At 39.2% G+C, this 22,681-nt stretch overlaps 1 protein-coding gene and 1 pseudogene across 24 annotated transcripts in view; one reads left to right on the forward strand and one right to left on the reverse strand.

Annotated features, from left to right (window-relative positions):
* Window positions 1–22,681, reverse strand: part of LOC139938390 (uncharacterized) — a 205,872-nt gene that overhangs the window by 6,851 nt on the left and 176,340 nt on the right. For 21 of the 24 annotated variants that reach the window (XM_071933885.1, XM_071933884.1, XM_071933880.1 and 18 more), the window contains one exon: window positions 4,152–4,266. The gene's annotated coding sequence lies outside the window, so the exon portion shown is untranslated. Of the gene's footprint in view, window positions 1–4,131; window positions 4,267–10,954; window positions 11,070–18,045; window positions 18,154–22,681 lie in introns of those variants that run through there. The other 3 variants (XM_071933871.1, XM_071933881.1, XM_071933868.1) reach the window with 3 other exon arrangements.
* LOC139938202 (uncharacterized) lies at window positions 6,187–8,008 on the forward strand (annotated as a pseudogene).

Raw genomic sequence — 22,681 nt, forward strand, 5'->3', positions numbered from 1 at the left:
GGTGTGCGAATTGTCGGCTACGGCTACGGCTAGTTGCGGAGGTACAGACGTCCTTGGCAACACCCTTGACAACAGTCGTAGCCGTAGCTGTAGCCGCCATGTCAGACTCTCCCAGCTTTTAATATCATAGGACTAATCCTTACTCTTTGTGAAATCGACTTATAGTCCACTCACCGCTATGGCGTGTCAAACGTTGCATTATTCGATAATGTACAATATATGTGCGATGTTTCTCATATATATGCGATAATTGTCACATATGTGCGATATTCATTTGATGTATGCAATAAATGTAATATATATGCAATAAATGTAATATATATGCATTAAATATAATATATATGCAATAAATTGTAATATATGTGCGATAAATTGTAATATATGTGCGATAAATTGTAATATATGTGCGATAAATTGTAATATATGTGCGATAAATTGTAATATATGTGCGATAAATTGTAATATATGTGCAATAATTTGCAATATATGTGCGATTATTTGCAATAGATATGTCTGTATGTGATATTTTTTAATATCTGTTTGATAATTTTGTAGTATATTATATGCGATCATTTGTATGCGATGTTTTGTGACGGTATACATATGCGATAATTTAATATACATGTGCGATGTTCATTCTTATATATGTGCGAAAACGGAATTGTGGGTTATAGTATGGCTTCCTGTCCAATTGATCCCCGTATCCGTAATGTTTTAGATCGGGCCAGACTATACTCTGGACGGTATATAGTATGGTTCCTATGGTTCAATGAGATTGGCGTAGGGTTTATAGTGATGGTCAGGGTACGAGACTCGAGCAGCGTATTTCCGAAACAGCCAGCCAGCCGCGTATTCGGATAATAGAACACATACAGTACAGGGAGGTGACAGAAGGTGAAGATCTGTTTTACTCGAACGAATTCTGCAATATTAGCATAATTTAGAATTTTTAATTGATAATATGTCAATTTCATAGCTTCACATGATTAAAAAATAATTTATAAAAAGTGAAAAACATTAACAAAACGTCAAAAAATGACCCGCAAACGAAAAGGCAAACATTTTTATTTTGTATTTTTTGCATTTTTTAATATGTCAAAAAAACATCACTGTGAAATACAAAACCATAACTTGAAAAGAATTTATACCCTTCGTTAAAACAAAACATTTAATTTGTAATCCAGAACTTTCAAGACTAATATAGTGGGCGTATCAAATTTTGGAGCTGGGTAAATTTGGTTCACTATCTAGTGGTTAATTAACCACAGTTATTCTGACGCCATTGTCAATGTACATTCCGCCCAATTACATAGACGGTGGACTTAAACACAATTTGAAAAGAATTTGAACCCTTCGTTAAGACAAAAAGTTGCTTTCTTGTTCCAGAACCTTGAAGGAAGATAGACTGGACGTATCAAATTTTGAGCTGGCTAAATTGGTCAACTATTATTGATTCTGCAATAAAAAGAAAATGTTTAAAGAAAATGTTTAAAGAAATTGTTTGTCTTATCGAAGGGTGTCACCACCTTTTGCTCGCGGCTGACATAACTATAAATGTGGTGACTAAGATTCAAAAAAATTGAAAAATGATTTTGCAAACAAGACACAGTTGAATTTTTATAGCACAAGAACTTTTAAATTTTATTGACAACAATTAAAAATAATCAATCATGAGTGTTTCAGATATAGCTCGGTAATTTACTAACTTTAACTGTTCTACGATTTAAAGTCACCTGGAAATAGAAGTGTTTTTCTTTCAAACATAAGAGTATATGCTTACGAACAATAAAACAATTTATTTAGTAATTGATAAGACAAACATTTTCTTTTTATTGCAGAATCAATAATAGTTGACCAATTTAGCCAGCTCAAAATTTGATACGTCCAGTCTATCTTCCTTCAAGATTCTGGAACAAGAAAGCAACTTTTTGTCTTAACGAAGGGTTCAAATTCTTTTCAAATTGTGTTTAAGTCCACCGTCTATGTAATTGGGCGGAATGTACATTGACAATGTAAAACAGATCTTCACCTTCAGATTTGAGCAAAATGCAACATTTTGTCACCTCCCTGTACTGTATGTGTTCTATTATCCGAATACGCGGCTGGCTGGCTATTTCGGAAATACGCTGCTCGAGTCTCGTACCCTGACCATCACTATAAACCCTACGCCAATCTCATTGAACCATAGGAACCATACTATACCGTCCAGAGTATAGTCTGGCCCGATCTAAAACATTACGGATACGGGGATCAAGTGGACAGGAAGCCATACTATATCCCACAATTCCGTTTTCGCACATAGATAAGAACGAACATCGCACATGTATATTAAATTATCGCATATGTATACCGTCACAAAACATCGCATACAAATGATCGCATATAATATACTACAAAATTATCAAACATATATTAAAAATTATCGCATATCTATTGCAAATTATCGCACATATATTGCAAATTATTGCACATATATTACAATTTATCGCACATATATTACAATTTATCGCACATATATTACAATTTATCGCACACATATTACAATTTATCGCACATATATTACAATTTATCGCACATATATTACAATTTATCGCACATATATTACAATTTATTGCATATATATTACATTTATTGCATATGTATTACATTTGTTGCATATATATTACATTTATTGCATATATATTACATTTATTGCATACATCAAATGAATATCGCACATATGTGACAATTATCGCATATATATGAGAAACATCGCACATATATTGTACATTATCGAATAATGCAACGTTTGACACGCCATACACCGCCGGAGAAACGTCTTGGTCCGTGTACAGATCGCTCGGGAAATTCCGAGTACATTCCAATCATGCCATGCTGCGCTAGGCCTGCATAACTCTGACGTAGCAGTATCAGCACAATTTCCCACAGTCTGGTATCTGTACGTCTTCGGTGCAGCGCAACCAGAAACAGCCAGGCTTCCTCGTATGTTGGTGTGTAGGGCTTGTAAATTTACGTTCGTCTTTTAATTTTTGTAAACATGATTGCTGTTGAACGATGTGCGAATTTTAGTTTGCCCTAAAATTTGTTTTTAGGAGAGATTTTGAGAATTTATAATAACATAAAGATCAGCGATCGCCTATAGCTAGCTTTGCATGCACAACAAAACGCACATGGTGTGTATATTCCCGGGTTCCCGCCGTAGCATGATAAAGCGAGGCTTTCACTCGACATGTCGAGTGCATGCAAGTTACCAGGCTGGCCGGCTTGTCTGTTTCCAGTTGTGCGCGTGCGTAGTATTTTGTTGACCCACACGTTGAATATGTATGTGAGGTCACATAACTCAAACATGTACACGGACCAAGACGTTTCTCCGGCGGTGAGTGGACTTATAAGTCAGGTGAGTCGTTGCGCGCGGTGTCGGTGAATTGGCCGCGGTGTGCGTGATATAAGAAAAGGAGAAACGTCTTGCACCAAGACTACCTTGGTGAGTGAAACTTGGCCTAGAGGTTAGAAGGAAGGGAGACCTTGATAGTACTCTGAGAATCTATAAAAGGTCCAGGAAGGCATTAATACTTCTGGAATGATGGCTGCTCAACAAACATACCTAAGATCAAATAGGCCAATATAAGGTATATTGTTTAAAGCAGTGGACACTAGTGGTAAATACTCAAAATAATAAAATGAGTAATGTGCTGAGGTTGATGGCATAAAACAGTGTAAGAAACGGCTTCCCTCTGGTTTTCGAGAAAGAAGTAATTTTCCACGAACTTGATTTCGAGACCTCACATTTAGATTTTGAGGTCTCGAAATCAAACATCTGAAAGCAGTGTGACAAGGATGTTTTTTCTTTCATAGTTATCTCGCAACTTCGACGACCAGTTGAACTCAAATTTTCACAGGTTTGTTATTTCATGCGTATGTTGAGATACACCAAGTGAGACGACTAGTCTTTGACAATTACCAATAGTGTCCAGTGTCTTTAAGGCCCATCTGAAACTCTGCCACGAATTGCTGTGTATGGCTGAACAGCACTTATGGATTATCTCTAGTGAAGCAAAAAGTCACCTAGATCTCCTTAATTCTTATTTAAGTATAATAATAGCCAGTTTGGCATCATGACCTTTAAAGTACCTTTATCTTCAAAACATTACCTTGATGCTTTTAAGATCATATATGTCATAGTCAAAGTGGATGCCCAGCAGATGGTCCATATTCAGGCTTCAACACAGCTTGAGGAGGTATTAGCTTCTGTTTCTGGTAAATCCTCTGCAAGTAGAACAAAATATGATTCAATCGTACCAACCAAAATCCGTCACATTAAAGCAAGTAGTAGTTGTTCTTTAACTTCATTTTGGTTCAAAAACTTGTATCTTTGTTAGAGGCTACAAACACCAGTGTCTGAAAATCTTGAACAATTCATGGCTAGAACACAATGCGTTTGGGACAAAGTGGACAGGGCCCAATTTCTTAAAGCGGTTAAGCAGAAAATACTGCTTGGCAATTTTTTTTTTATACAAGCAAAATTTGCGTCGGGCACCAGCTACAGCAATGCAAACTTAAAGTAATTTTGCTGGTAGTTAGTTTCTGCTAATCAATACTATTCTGTGCTTAGCAAAAACGTGTTTACACAGGCCTTATAAATGAAGGCTCTGGTAGAAGTGTGAAAAGCTGAAAATAGGTGATGGGAGCTACCAAAGGAATGAGAACCAAAGTACACTATGAGGAAGGCTTCCACAGAGGCCAGTCTATGCAGAACTATGATGAGGGACCTTCCGTTAACACATACGCTGAAAATGTTTGCAATGAAACGGAGAGACTGCTTCTCTCTTAAAGCCGTTATACACTTTCGATACAGAAAAGAAAGAAAAAAAGTTCACAGATTTACAAATAACTTACAGGGTCTACAGAAGGTAATGGTGAAAGACTTCTCTTGAAATATTTTTTCATGAAATGCTTTACTTTTTGAGAAAACATTAAAACAAAATAAATTCTCGATAGAGCGGATTACGGATTTATATAAACACATGTCATGACACGGCGAAACGTGCAGAAACAAGAATGGGTTTTCCCATTATTTTCTCCCGACTCCGATGACCGATTGAGCCTAAATTTTCACAGGTTTGTTATTTTATATGTAAGTTGTGATACACGAAGTGTAGGACTTGGACAATACTGTTTACCGAAAGTGTATAATGGCTTTAAAAGTTGACTTGCTGATGAGATTAGGGAAAGTCATAAGGCATGAAGACCGAAGAACTTTTGAGCAGAACCCAGTGAAACTCTGTCACCAATCAGTGGCGCGGGGATGAAGTTTTTAAATGAAACAGAACAGAATACTGAGACATTTTATTTGTGCAGACTGGGTATATGACAAAAAGTTTGAGAATTATTAATTGTAAATTGGAAAAAAATTCAGATTTGGGATCAAAAGTTTTTCAGGGATTTTATGGATACAGAACGGACTACTGAAGCAGTTTTATCTGTGTGGAATGGGTCAATTAACCAAAGTTTAAAACCCTATCGGCACCAAATCCATCAAAATCAATCGGTAGAACATGGTTGATTTTGTAAGATTTGGCACACCACAATGTTGTACCATTTGGTTGATTTTGATGGATTTGGTATATTAGGACACATCATCCTGGTTGATTTTGGCAGAGTTGGTCTTTTAGCTATTTCAAACCACTGGTTGATTTTGTTTGACTTGGTCCTTTAGATAGCTCCATTGGAGTGTCAACCCACTGGTTGATTTTGACATAGTTGTATTCCTACTACAGTACACACATTCCTGACATTTAATTAGGGGTCTGTAAATAAACAATGCATATTAGCTGAATACAATGACCTGGGCACTGCATGTACATACACTTGCATTGTGTTCTATTGTTTATTTAGTTTGTCTATACCACCTCATGAATATGAATGGGACTGGTGACCCAAGAATGTTCAAGGGTCGCCAGTTCCATTCATATTTACAGGTGGTATAAAAAAACTCCATAAATCAATATTCATAATGCTGTATTACATAACTTTTTTTATTGAAGAAACATGAATGAGTAGTTTTTTACAATAGGTACATGTAAGTGTCATGGTAATATTTCTGTAGAAATTTCAACATCATGCCCAGCTATAAATAAGGGTGAAAATGTGAACCCACCACACTTCAATGTGCGTGCTTGTGTCATTATGACTTCAAGAGAAACAAGAATGTTACAGGAGAGCTTGACTTGTGAAGAGAGCTTAGTGTTCCAAGAAGCTACAATGGGGAAGAGAGCTGCTAGAGATCGTGAGAGAGGAAAGGAAGAAGAAGGCTGCCGAAAAGCGAAGAAGAAAGACAAGCAGAGCAGTAGTGCGAAAGGGAGTAAGGGAGTCGATCCTAGCTCACTGGGCCATGGAAAAAAACGCCCCCGGCAGCAAAGTTCGGGCTTACAGAAGAAAAGGAGAATTGAGGAGCAGAGAAATTTACGACAGACCATCTGCAGAAGTGCGACCGATGCAGGGGTCAGGATGGGTAAGCATTACAGGGCGCTTGCTATGACCGACACAGAGAGTGAGGAAGAATTTTTGGACGAAGCTGCGGCGATGTCTTCTTCAGGGTGTGACGATGACGATGTAGATGAGCCATCTTCCATCAGTGATGTGCCTGAGCCACCCATGCCGGCTAGAAAAGCCCCCCCTAGAAGGAAGGTAAAACGCAAGAAGACAACAGAGGTGGACTCTGACAACGACCCCGACCCTCCATCATGCTACCAGCCTGACTTCACCCCGGACAGTGAAGGATGGACGAGAACTCTACACAACATCAGAGTTAGAAGCTTCAAGCCGAAGTGTACACTGGGACCTTCATTCAACCGACGCTCTTCGGCTTTGAAGTAATTCCTCAAGTTCTTTCCCATCAGTCTCCTTCTCACCATCGTCAAGTGGACCAATGTAAAACTTGCGGAGAAACAAGTTCGGCTAACGTCACTCGCAGAGCTAAGAGCCTGGTTCGGCATACACCTCGTGATGGGTCTGGTCAAGGTGGCCAATTACAAAAATTACTGGTCAACACATCCCGGTTATCGTAACTCCCTCATCTCGTCCACAATGACCCGCAACCGTTTTGACTCCATCAGCCAGTTTCTTGTGTGTAACGATGCCAGCAAGGACCCCTCCCTCATCCAAGACAAGGCTCACCGATACAACGCCAAGCTCAAGCACCCCTTGTTCCATGTGCAGCCGGTATGGGACAAGGTCCGCAAACAGTGCCTGAAGAAGTACGTGCCGGATCGGGAGCTAACCATTGACACGGCAGAATGGTCAACTGACTGTTGCTGCTTGGAAAGACAGCAGAGTGATGCTACTTCTTTCTTCAGCTCATCAAGGGTGGAGAGACCCTGAGGAGCACTCCGTGCAGCGAAAGATCGCAGATGATGGCACTGGACGCCTCGAGAAAAAGACCATCTCTGCACCTCCACAGGCAATTGATTACACCCGCTACATGGGAGGGGTTGATCGTGGGGACCAGCTACGATCCTACTACTCCTGCTCGAGGAAGTCCCAGCTGTGGTGGCGAAAAATCCTGTATTTCCTCGTCGACATAGCTCGAGTGAACGCGTGGATATGCTACCGGAATCGCCACAGCACCGTAGCAACCAACAGTCCAGAAAGCTCCGACGAAGATGAAAGTGCCCCCACCCACTCCAAGTTCATCATGGATGTCGCAACACAGCTCATAGATGGGTATGCCCAAGGCAGAGCTGAGGTGCAGTTTTATGGATCCAAGAGGGTGAAAGCAAAGAACGCCCTTGGACACACATCAACTAGGATGCCAGGTCGCTATGCACGTTGGTGTCGCTGGTGCAGACTGCACAACGGAGTAACAAAGTCCGGAAGAACAAAGACAACAAGACGAGGCTGTCAAGCGTGTGGAGTCTACCTGTGTGCTGGACAGTGCTTCATCAACTACCACTCTCTTGTAAGCAGCGAAGAGGCAGGGCACACCACCAGCACCACCGAGTAGACGAGAGTAGACATCTTAGGACTCCCCACACAGCAAGATTTTTTTGGTACTCATTTTGTCCCCCTCATTTTGTGTCAGAAGAACAAAACCAAAAATATCAGTGGATATTCATGCAATGGCAGTGCATTTCGGGGAAAAAAACCAACAAAAAAAAACCCACAAAAGCATAAAAAAAACTAGAAATTGAGAGTTTGTGTACAAACTCAGGGTGTTCGGGTGAATGGTCAAATGAGGTCACGTTGTGTACAACATTTGTAGAACATTACAAGAGGTTTCATGTAGTGAAAGAATCTTGTACGTAGCGTTTGTGGTTCTCAAGATATGAATTTTTCAATTATTTACCGTTTATTTAACGTAATGACGTCATCAATGACGTCATCATTCCAAAAAAGTTGCGGGTTCATCTACTCATGAAGGTTCATGTTTATGATAAGTTTCAAGTTCATAGTAGTTTAACATTTTGTTCAAAATCGCACGAAGAAAGATGAGGCGAATCCCAGCGTAGTGGAATTTGAATTACGTGCGCCTTCAACGGAGTCTGCATGTGTATACACAACCCGTAATGCCCACAGCCACGCAGTGCTGTTTTGTCGTAGAGCATGGATACAATGTAGGCCTACATGAACTACACGCACACACACCCACACACCCACAATACAATAGTAGCATTCACATACATGAATGGCGATACTATCTGGTTTCTACGCGTAATGAATGGAGGTCAACACAAACGCGCGCTTTTACGACCAGAAGGCAAAATTCAACTGGCATTATGTTTGTGCAAAAGTTTGAGCAGGATAACTGATCTTCAAACTGATATTCAAATTTTGCGAATATGATATATAGTTCTTGAGATATGAACTTTTGAAATTTTGAACTTCCGGTTTCAACCGGAAGTAAAAGTCACATGAGGTCACGTTGTGCACGACTTTTGTAGCTATTTACAAGACCTTTTATATGCACCAAATATCTTGTGTGTGGCATTTGTAGTTCTCAAGATATGAACTCTCCAATTTTTAGCGTTTTTTTGAACGTAATGACGTCATCAATGACGTCATCATTCCAAAAATGTTGCTGTTTCGTCTACTCATTAAGATCAATATATATGGTAAGTTTTAGGTTCATACAAGCTTTAGTTTTTGCGAAAATCGCGCGAGAACGTTCGAGGAGAAGAACACGCAGAAAAAAAAAACAAAAACAAAAACAGAACAATAACAATAGTTGTTCGGCTGGTGGCCGAACACCTAAAAAAAAGGCAGTGATGCAACAATGATATTCCTGTAACGGCAGTGCGAACAGAATAATTTCATTGAGACTGAGCCACCAAAAAAAAAAAAGTAAATGTACATAGAGTTTGTTCAATCACAATTCGTTCAGTTGGTTGGTTGTGATTGATTCAGCTATGTAACAACCAGTAGTGACACTAAAGTTGGATGCCTAATAGACCAAGTCCATCAAAATACTCCAAGATGTTAGTGATTGGTTCTGATGGATTCAGTACTTATGTAAAGAATGCTTTGGTTGATTATGGTTGATTCAGTACAGTTGCATATTTACTGTCTCTCATTTGATTGATTTTGGCGGATTAGGTATATTTTTTTGCAAAAACAGTCAGGGGGTTAGGGTTTTAAGAGAATATATTGAGAATTTTGTGAAGTTGAGTATTTGGTCGAAAAATTTTTTTGGTTTGGGGTAAAAAAATGTTTGGTTTCAAATGATACAGAACTGGAACAGACTATTCAAGACATTTCATCAGAAAAGATGGGGTATACTTTAAGATATATTGAGCATCTTATGAAGATTTGTTTTTGGTAAAAATTTGGTTTAAAGACTTTTATCTTTGTCAGTGTCTGAAAATTGTGCACAATTAATGGCTAGAACACAATGTATCTGGGACAAAGTGGACAGGGCCCAATTTCATAAAGCTGTTAAGCAGAAAACACTACTTGGCAATTTGTTTTTCTACAAGCAAAAGTTGAGTCGAGCACCAGCCACAGCAACACAAACTTAAAGACAGTGTTCACTATTGGTAATTGTCAAAGACCAGTCTTCTCACTTGGTGTATCTCAACATATGCATAAATAACAAACCTGTGAAAATTTGAGCTCGATCGGTCGTCGGAGTTGCAAGATAACTATGAAAGGAAAAAAACACCCTTGTCGCACGAAGATGTGTGCGTTTAGATGGTTGATTTCGAGGTCTCGAAATCAAATTCGTGGAAAATTACTCCTTTCTCCAAAACTAGGTCACTTCAGAGGGAGCTGTTTCTCACAATGTTTTATACTATCAACCGACCCCCATTACTCGTTACAAAGTAAGGTTTTATGCCAATAATTATTTTGAGTAATTACCAACAGTGTCCACTGCCTTTACAGTAATTTTTGCTGGTAGTTCGTTTCTGCTTATCAATAGTATTCTGTGCTTAGCAAACATGTGTTTCACAGGCCTTATAAATGAGGGCTCTGGTAGAAGTGTGAAAAGCTAAGAATAGGTGATGGCAGCTACCTAAAGGAATGAGCCCCGAACTACAATTTGAGGAAGGCTGCCACAGATGCGAGTCTATGTAGAATTATGATGAGGGACCTTACACTTATGATTCGAACTGTCTTACTATCTACCGGTAATCTCAGTAGTCTAGTTGGTGAGACACTGCTCTAGAATTGCAAGGATCCTGGATTCAAATCTCACCTGAGTAAGGTGCCTGCGATTTTTCACAGGACTCGGGAAAGTACTCTTGACAGGCAGGGTCCTCATCACACTCAACAGAAAGAGTCATCTTTAAGTAGTTTTAAAAGCCGTTTTTAGAAACTTAACTAATTTAAAGGGACAATGTGGGACTTTTGAGATTTCTGGTGAAATGATTTTGAGATGTTTTGGTGGTTCTTTTAAATCAATGCATGTGATTCAGGCTAGTTTTGGTTCACCTGATGGCACGAATTATGTTGAACTTACCCCAGCTTAACTCAAAGAGTTCTTCTGACTTTGGTTTTATGGTCTTTCCTGCTTGGCCTTGCCATTCTTAATGCCACCATTTTGACGGAGAACTGCCCTGGCTCTAGTTCATGCTCTACGGAATTAAAAAATATTGAAGACAACATGAATTTATATCAATGCAATGTGCGAAAACTCAAGCCTTGGATCAATTTGTCAGGCAGGTTGAAGATGCAAGATTGATGTTAAGTTTGAGCCCCTCTTTCAGAGTAATAGTGAATCAGCCGAGCAAGATGTCATTGACAGGGGACCCTCTTATGATGGCCATGGTTGGCATGGTTGGCTTGTGGTTAACTACCCGACCAGGGCCATGGTTCTCTGCTGTGCCATGAGGGTTCTCACTATCCAGTTCCTCCCCCCCCCCCAGAAAAAAAATATAACACTTTTGATCTCTGGCTATGCTTCGAGGTCGAAATGGGCCGATGTCGCTGGCTGCCAAAGGCGCCCTTGCATGCCTGCTTCTCAAATACACTGTAGCTGCGTCCTTTGCAATTCAGCTCTTAGCTGCGAGTAAAGGATGATAACAGCCTCCCAAATTATTATTATTAGTGTGGCCATGCCTCTAACTTTTTATTTTATAACTTAAAGTTATTTGGGCTGGTCGTTCCTGCTAAGCAATACTATTCTGTGCTTAGCGAGTTTGTGTGCTTGCTTAATGAAATTGGACCCTGGAAGAATTGTGAGAAGCTCAGAATATTGGCAATTGAAACAGTTTATGGCAACTACATTGTACTTTAGAAATGAGCCCCCCCCCCCCAACAAAAAAACACACACAAAAAAACACACAAAAACTACAATTTGAGGACAAGGCCATTGCAGATAAATCTCTGAGAATGATACATATGTTCATCATGTTATTGCTTGATTTGATGGGAAGGACTTAATAGATTATTCATACATACTCACGCTGTTTTTCAACAGCCTGGTTTAAATTGTTCTTTTTTGTTAGCTTGATATTACCAGTCAGTTAGCAGGGGTCCTAATTAAACTACCTCAACTCATGTTAATCTGGCATGGGTATCGTACTCTTGATACTCCAATGGTTTACAGCCATTACTACAAATAAAAAACTGCACTTTGATAGAAGTGTTGATGATGTTTTCCCCCTTATTTTGCAAGAAATTCTTAACAGCAACTCAAGCCAATTGACAGTGCTTATGGGTTAGCAAGAAAATTTTGCATCCACCTTGCGCAGTAATAATTTGGCTGCATTGGCCTGGCCCGGGTTAACCATCAGAGGAACCACTAAAACCAAGTTGAAATGACCAATAACAATATTCTTAATACCAGTATCAGCTGCCAGACAAAAGTTTTGCTGCATTAGGCTCGCCAGACGCAATGACAGAAGTTTAAAAAATGTGCGATGCGCCAGAAAAACAACAGTGAGTACCGAGCAGAAAATTTGATTTTTTTTAAAGATGTTTTTCAATTTAACTCAACAAAAAGGCAAAACAAGCATCATGAATGTATGTTGAGTGTAACAATGGATATAATATTTGTTTGCTGTGAACTCATGGGTATATTTGTTAGCTGTGAACTCATTGAGAACATAGTGAGGGACACTATGAATATACATGTATGAACGGAATTTAAGCTTCGCAAATCAGGTAAAAAGTAAAGAAAATTGTAGTCAAGTTTGTGTTCGCATTGTAAAGAAGTTGAAGGAACCTGACTAACAATGAAAACGTCCGTTTGCGCGCTCCACCGAAAACGAGCATGTTGTCAAGACCATTGAGAAACTTGATCACACTCAAAAATCATTTGATTTTTACCTTTAAACGTGTAATGTGTTTTGAACAAATCTAAGCGTAGGGCTATCTACTTCAGTTAGCTTGATAAGGTTCATATTGCAGGTCTAGGTTTCTTTAAAATAGGTAGAATTTTATATCAAAGTGCTGGGCCAAGGATACAGAGTGGATTGGACCCAATTTATGGGGGCTAGTTTTTCCCCAATTTGCTGACCCTGCAGGTCGGTTGCGATCAATGTTTTGCACATTTATAATTGCGGTATCAAAATACTTGCATTTCCAGACCTACAAGTAAAATTGGTTAACAATAACAGGGTCATCAGTATGAATTACTGAGAAAAAAAACCCTGTTTTTACTATGTTATTTTGTTTTACAATTACGCTGGAAAGTTATGTCAGGGCGTGCATTTTGAAGGGATCAGGTGTGTTATTTTATTCGCACGCAGGGGGATCCTCCTCGATATAAGGGCTGTCGATGGAAGTGGAATGGTGATCACAAGCGACGAATAGGATTCAACTAGCCTTGGCCACACAAGTGGGGCTAACCATTTACCAGGGCTACCTTTTGCAGTCTGAAAAATAACGTGTCTTTTCCGTGGTAATTATCACTCAATCAAAAAACCTATCATTATTATTAAACTACATGACATAAATCAACTCTATAAAACTTACCTAACAAGTAACAATTACATATCTGAGGTTAATTACCCCAAACACTATTTTCAGCTCAACTCATTTCCGTTACCCTACACGTCTAGGTTAACTTATTCTCAAACGTTTGGGGTTCATTGGTACACACCATTAGTATCCGAAGTAATAAGGCTACACTAAACTGGCAGCAACAGTCCTCACACTTCCCACGATTGGCCGTGTACACAATACAGCGTATAGTGAACACGCACGCTGACTGCATGAAAAGACCCCACTATTATATCCTTCACAGAACCCATCCTAATAGTATTGAAACCTCAACGGAATTTTTGAAAATTTTTAGGATCTATTAATTAAGAATGTAGCTTAATAAATAATATTTTTTCATATTTTTACTAATTAAAATTACCGACTTAAATTCAAAGTCAAAGTCATCTCAAACGTTTGGGGCTCATCGATTTCCAAGTACCGTCAATACAGCGTATAGTGAACACGCACGCTGACTGCATGAAAAGACCCCACTATTATACCCTTCACAGAACCCATCCTCATAGTAATTAAACATCGACGGAATTTCTGCAATTTTTTAGGATCTATTTATGAAGAATGTAGCTTAATAAATAATATTTTTTCATATTTTTCTTATTAATAATTGTTAACTTATTCAAAGTTAAATTCATCTCAAACGTGTGGGGCTCATCGATTTTTGTGTGCACAATACAGCGTATAACTGTAGTCAACAGGCACACTGACTGCAAGAACAGACCTCACTATTATACCCTTTACAGAACCCATCCTCATGGTATTTAAACCTCGACGGAATTTCTGCAAATTTTTAGGATCTATTAGTGAAGAATGTAGCTTAATAAATAATATTTTTTTCATATTTTTACTAACTATAATTACCGACTTATTCAAAGTTAAAGTCATCTCAAAGTTTGGGGCTCATCGATTTCCAAGTACCGCCAATACAGCGTATAGTCAACAGGCACGCTGACTGCAAGAACAGACCTCACTATTATACCCTTCACAGAACCCATCCTCATAGTATTGAAACCTCGACGGAATTTCTTCAAATTTTTAGGATCTATTAATGAAGAATGTAGCTTAATATATAATAATTTTTCATCGTTTTCCTGTTTATAATTGTTAACTTATTCAAAGTTAAAGTCATCTCAAACGTTTGGGGCTCATCGATTTCCGTGTATACAATACAGCGTATAGTCAACAGGCACGCTGACTGCAAGAACAGACCTCACTATTATACCCTTCACAGAACAAATTCTACACCAACATTAAAGCAAGTACCGTATCCACCATGCATGTACTGTTAGCGTACCACCACACACGTGGACACACACGTGCGGACGACCAAAAGTAAGCTTTCCATATCTGTGTTTTGATTGGCCAACCGAGGTGACCTCAGACCAATCAAAACAACCCAGCTACGGTAGCTTTCAGTCACTGCATTTATCCAATGGTATCATTATACCCAATGGAATCACTGGATCTGAATAGCTGGTACATGTCTTTATCCTTGCGGATAAAGACAGGGGCCCAGTTAGCCCCACTTGTGTGGCCAAGGATAGCTGAATCCTTAGCCACACGTCCACCCCATTTCCTCATGCAGCTAAGGAATACAAAAAATTCTACGTAGCACGTGCGCGTAAAAAGTACACAAGCTTAATTCACATAAAACAGCCGTTGGGAAAAGTTTCCGTATGGCGCCACCACTTTTTCATTCCAAATAAAATAATATAGTAACTTATTTACCTGATTGATATATAAATCCCTTTTTGTAAAAATGAGTGAAAAAGTGGTGGCGCCATACGGAAATTTATCCCAGCCATTGATTTGTATTCGCGCCCTCACGGGCCCACAGCTCGGCAGGCCGATGATGTCATGTTGATTCGCATATTCCAAAATGGCTGCGCCGTGCACGAAACGATGAAATCAGAGTCGGCGAAAGGTAGCAAAGTTATCGTTAAAAATTTCTTTTTACAATTTTATTTGTTTCACTTTTCAATACACACAAAGCAAGCTAAGAGTTATGTGAACACATTCAGCCGGTTTATAATGCCGGGTGGCTCGTAGATAGCGCGCCAGAATTTTGTTATTCTTTAGCTGCATGAGGAAATGAGGTGGACGTGTGGCTAAGGATCCAGCTATCCTTGGCCACACAAGTGGGGCTAGGGCCCAGTCCATTTACCAGGCCAGTGCTACCTTTGCATTTGGCTTTTGCAGTCTGAAAAATAACTAGCCCCATAAATCGGTCCAACCCACTCCGTATCCTTGGCCCCAGCACCACTGATATCAAAACCTTTCGGAAAATCATCTGAAACTCTCCGCATCATGAAACTTACGGATCTAATACTTCAGAAGTTGCAGATAGCACTATACTTGGAATCGTTCACATAATGTAGGTATCACAGATTTTGAGTAAAAATCAAGTAAATTTTACGTGTGAATTTTCTCAACTGACGCTCTTTTACCGCTCATGCCGATATGCCGATTGTCCCCCGACCGTGCGCAGATTTTTTTCCCAGGACAAACGTGTGGAATCATCTGCACACGTTCGTCCTGGGAAGAAAAGATACTCAATCCGCGCTTCGTGTACAAACATATGGACACGCGTCTGGGAACTACAAAGAATGGTTCCCCAATCCGTGCTTTGTGTACAAACATACGGACACGCGTCTGGGAACTACAAAGAATAGTTCCCAGACGCGTGTCCGTATGTTTATATACACGAAGCGTGGATTGGGTATCTTTTCTTCCCAGGACGAACGTGTGCAGATGATTCCACACGTTTGTCCTGGGAAAAAAATCTGCACACGGTCGGGGGACAATCGGCATGAGCGGTAAAAGAGCGTTAGTTGAGAAAATTCACACGCAAAATTTACTTGATTTTTACTCAAAATCTGTGATACCTGTGTGAACGCATCCAATGCTATCTGCAACTTCTGAAGTATTAGATCCGTAAGTTTCATGATGCAGAGAGTTTCAGATGATTTTCCGAAAGGTTTTGATATCAGTGGTGCTGGGGCCAAGGATACGGAGTGGATTGGACCGATTTATGGGGCTGAGTGGATTGGACCGATTTATGGGGCCAAAAAATAACTAGTTGCGATAACGTAACCCTCCTGCCGACGGCGGAGCCGGAGGGTTACAAGTCACTTCAAGCGAAAAACGGCGAAATGGTCAAACACGTACAATTTCAACAGCTAGTCAACAGATTTGCTCAATTTTTACCCCTTTCGAAAATCATGACATAAATTCTATGAACGCGACCTTAATCCTCAATATAATATGTTATAAGGCAGCGCGGCAGTGCGTGTGCGATGTCCGTTTACTATGCCCGCTGTTCACTCACTTAAAGCACTGCCGCACTGCAGCACCCCTTGTAACACCCCTTTTACAGAATGGTTTAGTCAAACTCGGCTGCGGCTCGGTCGGCAGGTCGTCAATTCAATTGGCTGGTACCTGCGATTGGGTTCAGCGCTTGGGGTCAGCGCATGGTAACCAGCGAAAGGTTCAAAAATAGAACCTGGGAAATTTGTGACTGTTTCGCTCCCGGAATCTGGTAAGTTTTTGTCCTTTTTTTCAAAGTATTTTCTCAATTGTGTTTTTGAATGTTATTCATTAGACATTGAGGATTAAGTTCGTGTTCATAGAATTTGAGTCATTATTTTTTAAAGTGGTAAAAATTGAGCAAATCTGTTGACTAAAATATTTCGCCGTTTTTCGATTGAAGTGACTCGTAACCCTCCGGCGGGTACCGGTCAACTCGGTCCCAAGCCAACTCGGTCCCAGTCAACTCGGTCCCAAGTCAACTCGGTCCCAAGTCAACTCGGTCCCAAGTCAACTCGGTCCCAAGTCAACTCGGTCCCAAGTCAACTCGTCCCAAGGCAACTCGGAGGGGAGGGCGGGGAGGAGGGACCGCAATTAACCCAAGATTATTATTTGTATCTTGTAAAATGCGCTTTAGTCTATTATGATTTTTATTTAATTAGTATTTTTTTGATATTATTTGTTATTCTTATAAGTAAACTTGGAAGTTTTCTTTATAATTTAACCAAACATAAAATTATTTCCTTTCCAATTTCTTTAGTGTTTAATAATTATTATGTAGTTCGTACTGATTTTAGATTAATTAATTTTAAATGTAAGTTACTTGAAAAGAAATCAAAGAGGATTCAATTATTAATGTTTGTCAATTAATTAATTGTTGAGAGCTATGATACAGAAAACAATACTCTGGTTGAAATAAAAGCAAAGAGACATTTGAATACATTTTTTTGGGCCAACACAATCGGTAATATTTCAAAAGTGAAAAGACATTAGTATTTTTTTTCAATTCAAAGAAAACATACAATTACTTCCCGTCAACCATACGGACCGAGTTGACTTGGGACCGAGTTGACTTGGGACCGAGTTGACTTGGACCGAGTTGACTTGGGACCGAGTTGACTGGGACCGAGTTGACTTGGGACCGAGTTGACTCATAAGCCCTCCGGCTACGCCGTCGGCAGGAGGGTTACGTTATCGCAACTAAAAAATAACGTGTCTTTTCCGTGGTAATTATCACTCAATCACAAAACCCACCATTATCATTAAACTACATATGACATAAATCAACTCTATAAAACTTACCTAACAAATAACAATAACATATCTGAGGTTATTAGCCCCAAACACTGTATTTTCAGCTCAACTCATTTCCGTTACCCTACGTCTACTGGGACGCGCCATCTTGTTCTGACTTGGAACCTAAATTTGAAGAGCGCCCTCTATTGAAACTAAATAAGTCAGTCAAGAATACTATTTGAATTCTTCCGGTCAAGCTAACGTTTAAATCACCAGGGCGCTCTAATTGTTGAGAAAAAATTGCAAATTGTGATGGGAAATGGGACATTTTATCTTACAACTCAAAACCTGACCTTGCATTTCCTTCGTATGGCAAACTAACAAACGATATTTAACTTTTGTCTGTGGAAATTTCAGTTTGTTTAAACAATGATAACCTCTGTCATTTTGTTTGATTGAAACACAATCTTCTCGGAAGTTGTGTGGAGAACGCTGTCAAAACCCAACATTGTGTGGCTCGCCGCAATCTCAAAACTTCGCTCGTCCCCAGCGCCTTGCTTTAACCAAAGGCGCTGGGATGGGCAAACGCGTCATGCAACGCTCATTGGTTTAATAATACGCAGGCCCATCATGCATCACACTAACACACCGCAACATATTTCTATACACTAAATACGTGACGTACTTCCTGAACAAGAACCTGTTCAAGCGATTAGCCCATCCCAGCGGTCCTGGATAGACCATGGAGGAAGAAATTCTTCCTCCATGGATAGACTGGCCGCTGGGGCCGAGCGAATCTCAAAACACGCTAACTCCCAATAATCCGCAGTGCAAAGTCTTCGTTCAACATGCAACAGAGGGGGTGAAACACCAGCTAAATGGCTATGTAAAGCTTTATGCTATTGGTCCATATTCACCCCTGTCTATTTGCCGATGGAACTTGAAACAGTGCTTATGATTCGTCAGTAGTTAGTTGTGCACAAAAACATTGCTACGGATAGTGCGACAGACGGTTCCGACAGACAATGAACGACGTAAATCGACGCTTAACTACACGTAAGTTTTGACTCCCTTTTCTCTTGAATTTTCACACAATAAAGGTGCAACTATAAAGATAATGCACTGTAGCTCAATCTGTGTCAATAAAGTTTTGATTTGTTGAAGAGAACATGAGAAAATAGCCGTTTAAAAACCGCATCAATTGTTGATAGCCCGCCACGATTTGCTGTAGGTTCGCGTGGGTCGCTGGACCAGTTCATTCTTTCAAAATAATATTTTGTTATTGTAAAATGTTACAAAAACCTTGCTCTATGTGTTATACAAATATTTTTAAACTCTCATTCAACTAAAACTTTCATCTGATTCTCATGAGGTTTGATCAGTTTGTTGTTAATAAATGTTCAAGTGATAGGCTAGCCCACCTTGTTGAGCTGTAATGGCTCCGCTTTTAACATCGGTCTCATCACTGTCACCATTACAGCCCACCTTCGATACATGTCTTAAACGCTAAGTTTTCAAAGACGCAAAATGCGAGGTAGTTTGATTGCAAATTTCTCCCATTTAAAAAAAAATCCTATACTACTCCAACATACCTCATTTTATTCCTTACATCTGTGGAATTACTATAACACATAACAGGGGTTACTAAATGATGACATTCGAATCATGTGAATTGCTGTGGCATGGTGAAATTACATGTCATTACGGCTTGACACTTTTGTGCACTGTAGAGTTGATCTCATGATTTTATTTCCCTATTCTCAAAAAAGAATAACAAAAGTTACGTGTATTACGGAGTAAATCCAAAAATTTCTTTACGTAAGAGTAAACATCAATTTATAAGCAAACAGAGTACGGGCCCGTTTTGGTAAGCAATAGCTTGTAAGAAAAAACACTGCATGAGACGAGACAGACAAGAAAACAATTGACAAACATTTAGAAATCAAGCCTTATATTTGGTCGTTATTATACAAAATTGTTCTTCATGAGCAGTGACATGTATTGCCTGCCAGGAAATAGACTGGAATGTATAAGGCCTAATTTCATTATGCCGGTAAGCATAAAAAACTTGCTTTAAGCACAGAAAAGTATAGCTTAGCCGATAAGAGAAACTGGCTATACCCATGTACACGTACCCCATGTACCAACAAAATGAATGTAAGAAGCATCACCGCGGTTATTATCTCAGATTGTGTGTCTAAAGGAATTATTCTTCTTATTTTGACCAAGTTCTTTCCATTTGGACCGTATTCACTCTGGGATATGTAGGCTATAAAACTTTATGAGTGCGGTAAAGGAGTACAGCAGTTGGTAGGCCCTACAATGATATCGTTCACTTCTTGGTTCAAACGCTTGACCCCCCAAAATGGAATACTATTCTTAAAAGAGGCGTTATCGTAACCCTTTCTACATTGTATTCCGTCAGGGAAAATTCTTCCTATGTTGACTGTTTCATTGTATACAAAGTGACGTTTTAAGTTCTAGAATAAGAGTTGATAACCAACGATGCTCTTCAAATCAAACGCTACTACTTTGTAACTATCTCTTTAATAAAACTGTCACCGTGCCAAGTTTCAAAATCCAGGGAAACCAACTCGGATTTTGCCCGAGTTTTTTTAGGCGAACAAAATTAATCATAATTCACCCAGGCACATTTTCCTTTGACAAAAAAACAATGCAGAGTGTTTTACAGGGCAGGGTATTTTCTATTATTTTAAAATGATCATTCTACATCACACAGTTGTTTCTTGTTTCACATGATCAATGTCTTTATTTCATAAATGCGTAATGTTAACCTGGCAAATAAATTGAAATTTTTAAATCTTACTGTACACCTAAAGGGCAGAAAAAAAATCGTCAGAGAAAAGTGCTTGGTAATCATGATATTAATGATCACTACTATCACTGACATACAGAAACTGGAAATAATTCAAGCTGGAAGAAAAATGTATACCAATTTGTAAACAGGGAGTTAAGTTAATACACAGTTGAGTTATGATTATTCATAGAGTTCATTAACTGCAAAGAAAGCTTATAAATGGACTTTTATGAAAACACACAAAACTTTAAAACTTGTCCATTAATGGAATGGATGAACAGTTCATGAACTTGGTTCATGAACTGCTGTGATGAACATGTCACGAACTGTTTGGTGCATGGACTGATCATGAACATTCTTAAAAGTTCATCAAGTCATACGAGATAATGAAGCTGACGCGCAGAGTTTCTTTGCAAAATCGTGATCAGAATAGGCGCTTTTGAGACCCTTTGAGAAGACCCTTTGAGAATTCATGAGAAAATCTGAGTGTTCAATAGCGCGTCAGTAAACCGCTCCGCTTGGTGGGAAATATTTGAACAACACTTGAAATGAAGGAGGATTATCTTGAGATGTTTTTCTAAATGAAGGGTTGTCAAATTTATTTAACCTTATGCACATTTTAAAGAAAAACCGTCGCAAAGTGTGTTATGAATATAACTCCTCTTTGATGAACCCTTCACGGTTGCCGTGACCCTGACTATTTCCCATTACGTTAGAGATTGTAATGTACATTTTTAGTATCTTGAAGAATTTTGCTGTGTTAGGTTTTTAAATTTGTACTGCGGGAAACCGGGAAACACATTTTTTTCGGTGTCAAAAACAGGGGCAAAATGTTACAATTTCATAATTTTTTTATGGAATTGATTATGACGTCAGGGTTACATGACACACGCGCGTTCTATTCCAGCAGCGCTAGGTGGGCGCTTTGTTTTGTTTCTTTTGCGTGTCGACGAACGGGCTACACTAAACAGCATAATCTTCCCCAAAATGAGTTTCCTTAAAAACGGAGACGGCACACGCCGCACACGGATCTGACTATTTCCGGTAACATCATACAAAATAAACAAGTGATTTGCAAAAAAGAACAAACAACCTTTCCACACATTTGTTCAAATCTACATAACAAAAATAGACATATTCTGAGGCTTAAATTTTAGTACAAAAACTTAATTTTTTTTAAATAAAAAAACCTCTCGAAATATTTTTTTAAATTAATAAACAATTAGCTTGATCGAAAATGTAAACCTTTATGATTCATAAAACTGATTCATTTATTTAATCAAACTTGAGGTTTAGATATCATTGAATTTTTAAAAAAGACACCCACAGCTCATTATGTATTCAAAACACGTTTTGATGCGCGCGTACCATGAATATGGAGCTGGGGTCGATTGACACTTTTCTGGAAACATGCTCATTACATTCTCGCATGCGCACAACTTTGTTCCCAGGGGTGATCGATCTCACTGCGCCATTTTTTCCCAGCATGCCTTGCTCGATCATAACCCCCCTGGAATTGGCCAATTTAAATGTGCTATATGCTAGCACATTTAAATGAGCCATTATTGAGGGTACGTATTCATTATTCAATCTTTTCTACGCGCACACACATGTCTTAAATCTTAAAGAATGTGTTTGTTTTTGTTTTGAAAAAACGTGTTCGTGTCATAAAAAACGCGGGCGTGATCAACACGCAAATATCTTAAAACTACGCGCGCACGCACTTGACATCTAATGCATAACAAATTTCCTGAGCCAATGAGTGTTTTTTCCCAGTACATCACTACCAGGGGTTAGTGACGAGGTATTGATACGGCGGGCTTCCCATGGTAGCGAGGCTGAGTTGTGCACTAAGCAGACATACAATCGCGTCTGCGTCACGCA

This window comes from Asterias amurensis, chromosome 6 (assembly GCF_032118995.1).
Source record: "Asterias amurensis chromosome 6, ASM3211899v1".
NCBI lineage: Eukaryota > Metazoa > Echinodermata > Asteroidea > Forcipulatida > Asteriidae > Asterias > Asterias amurensis.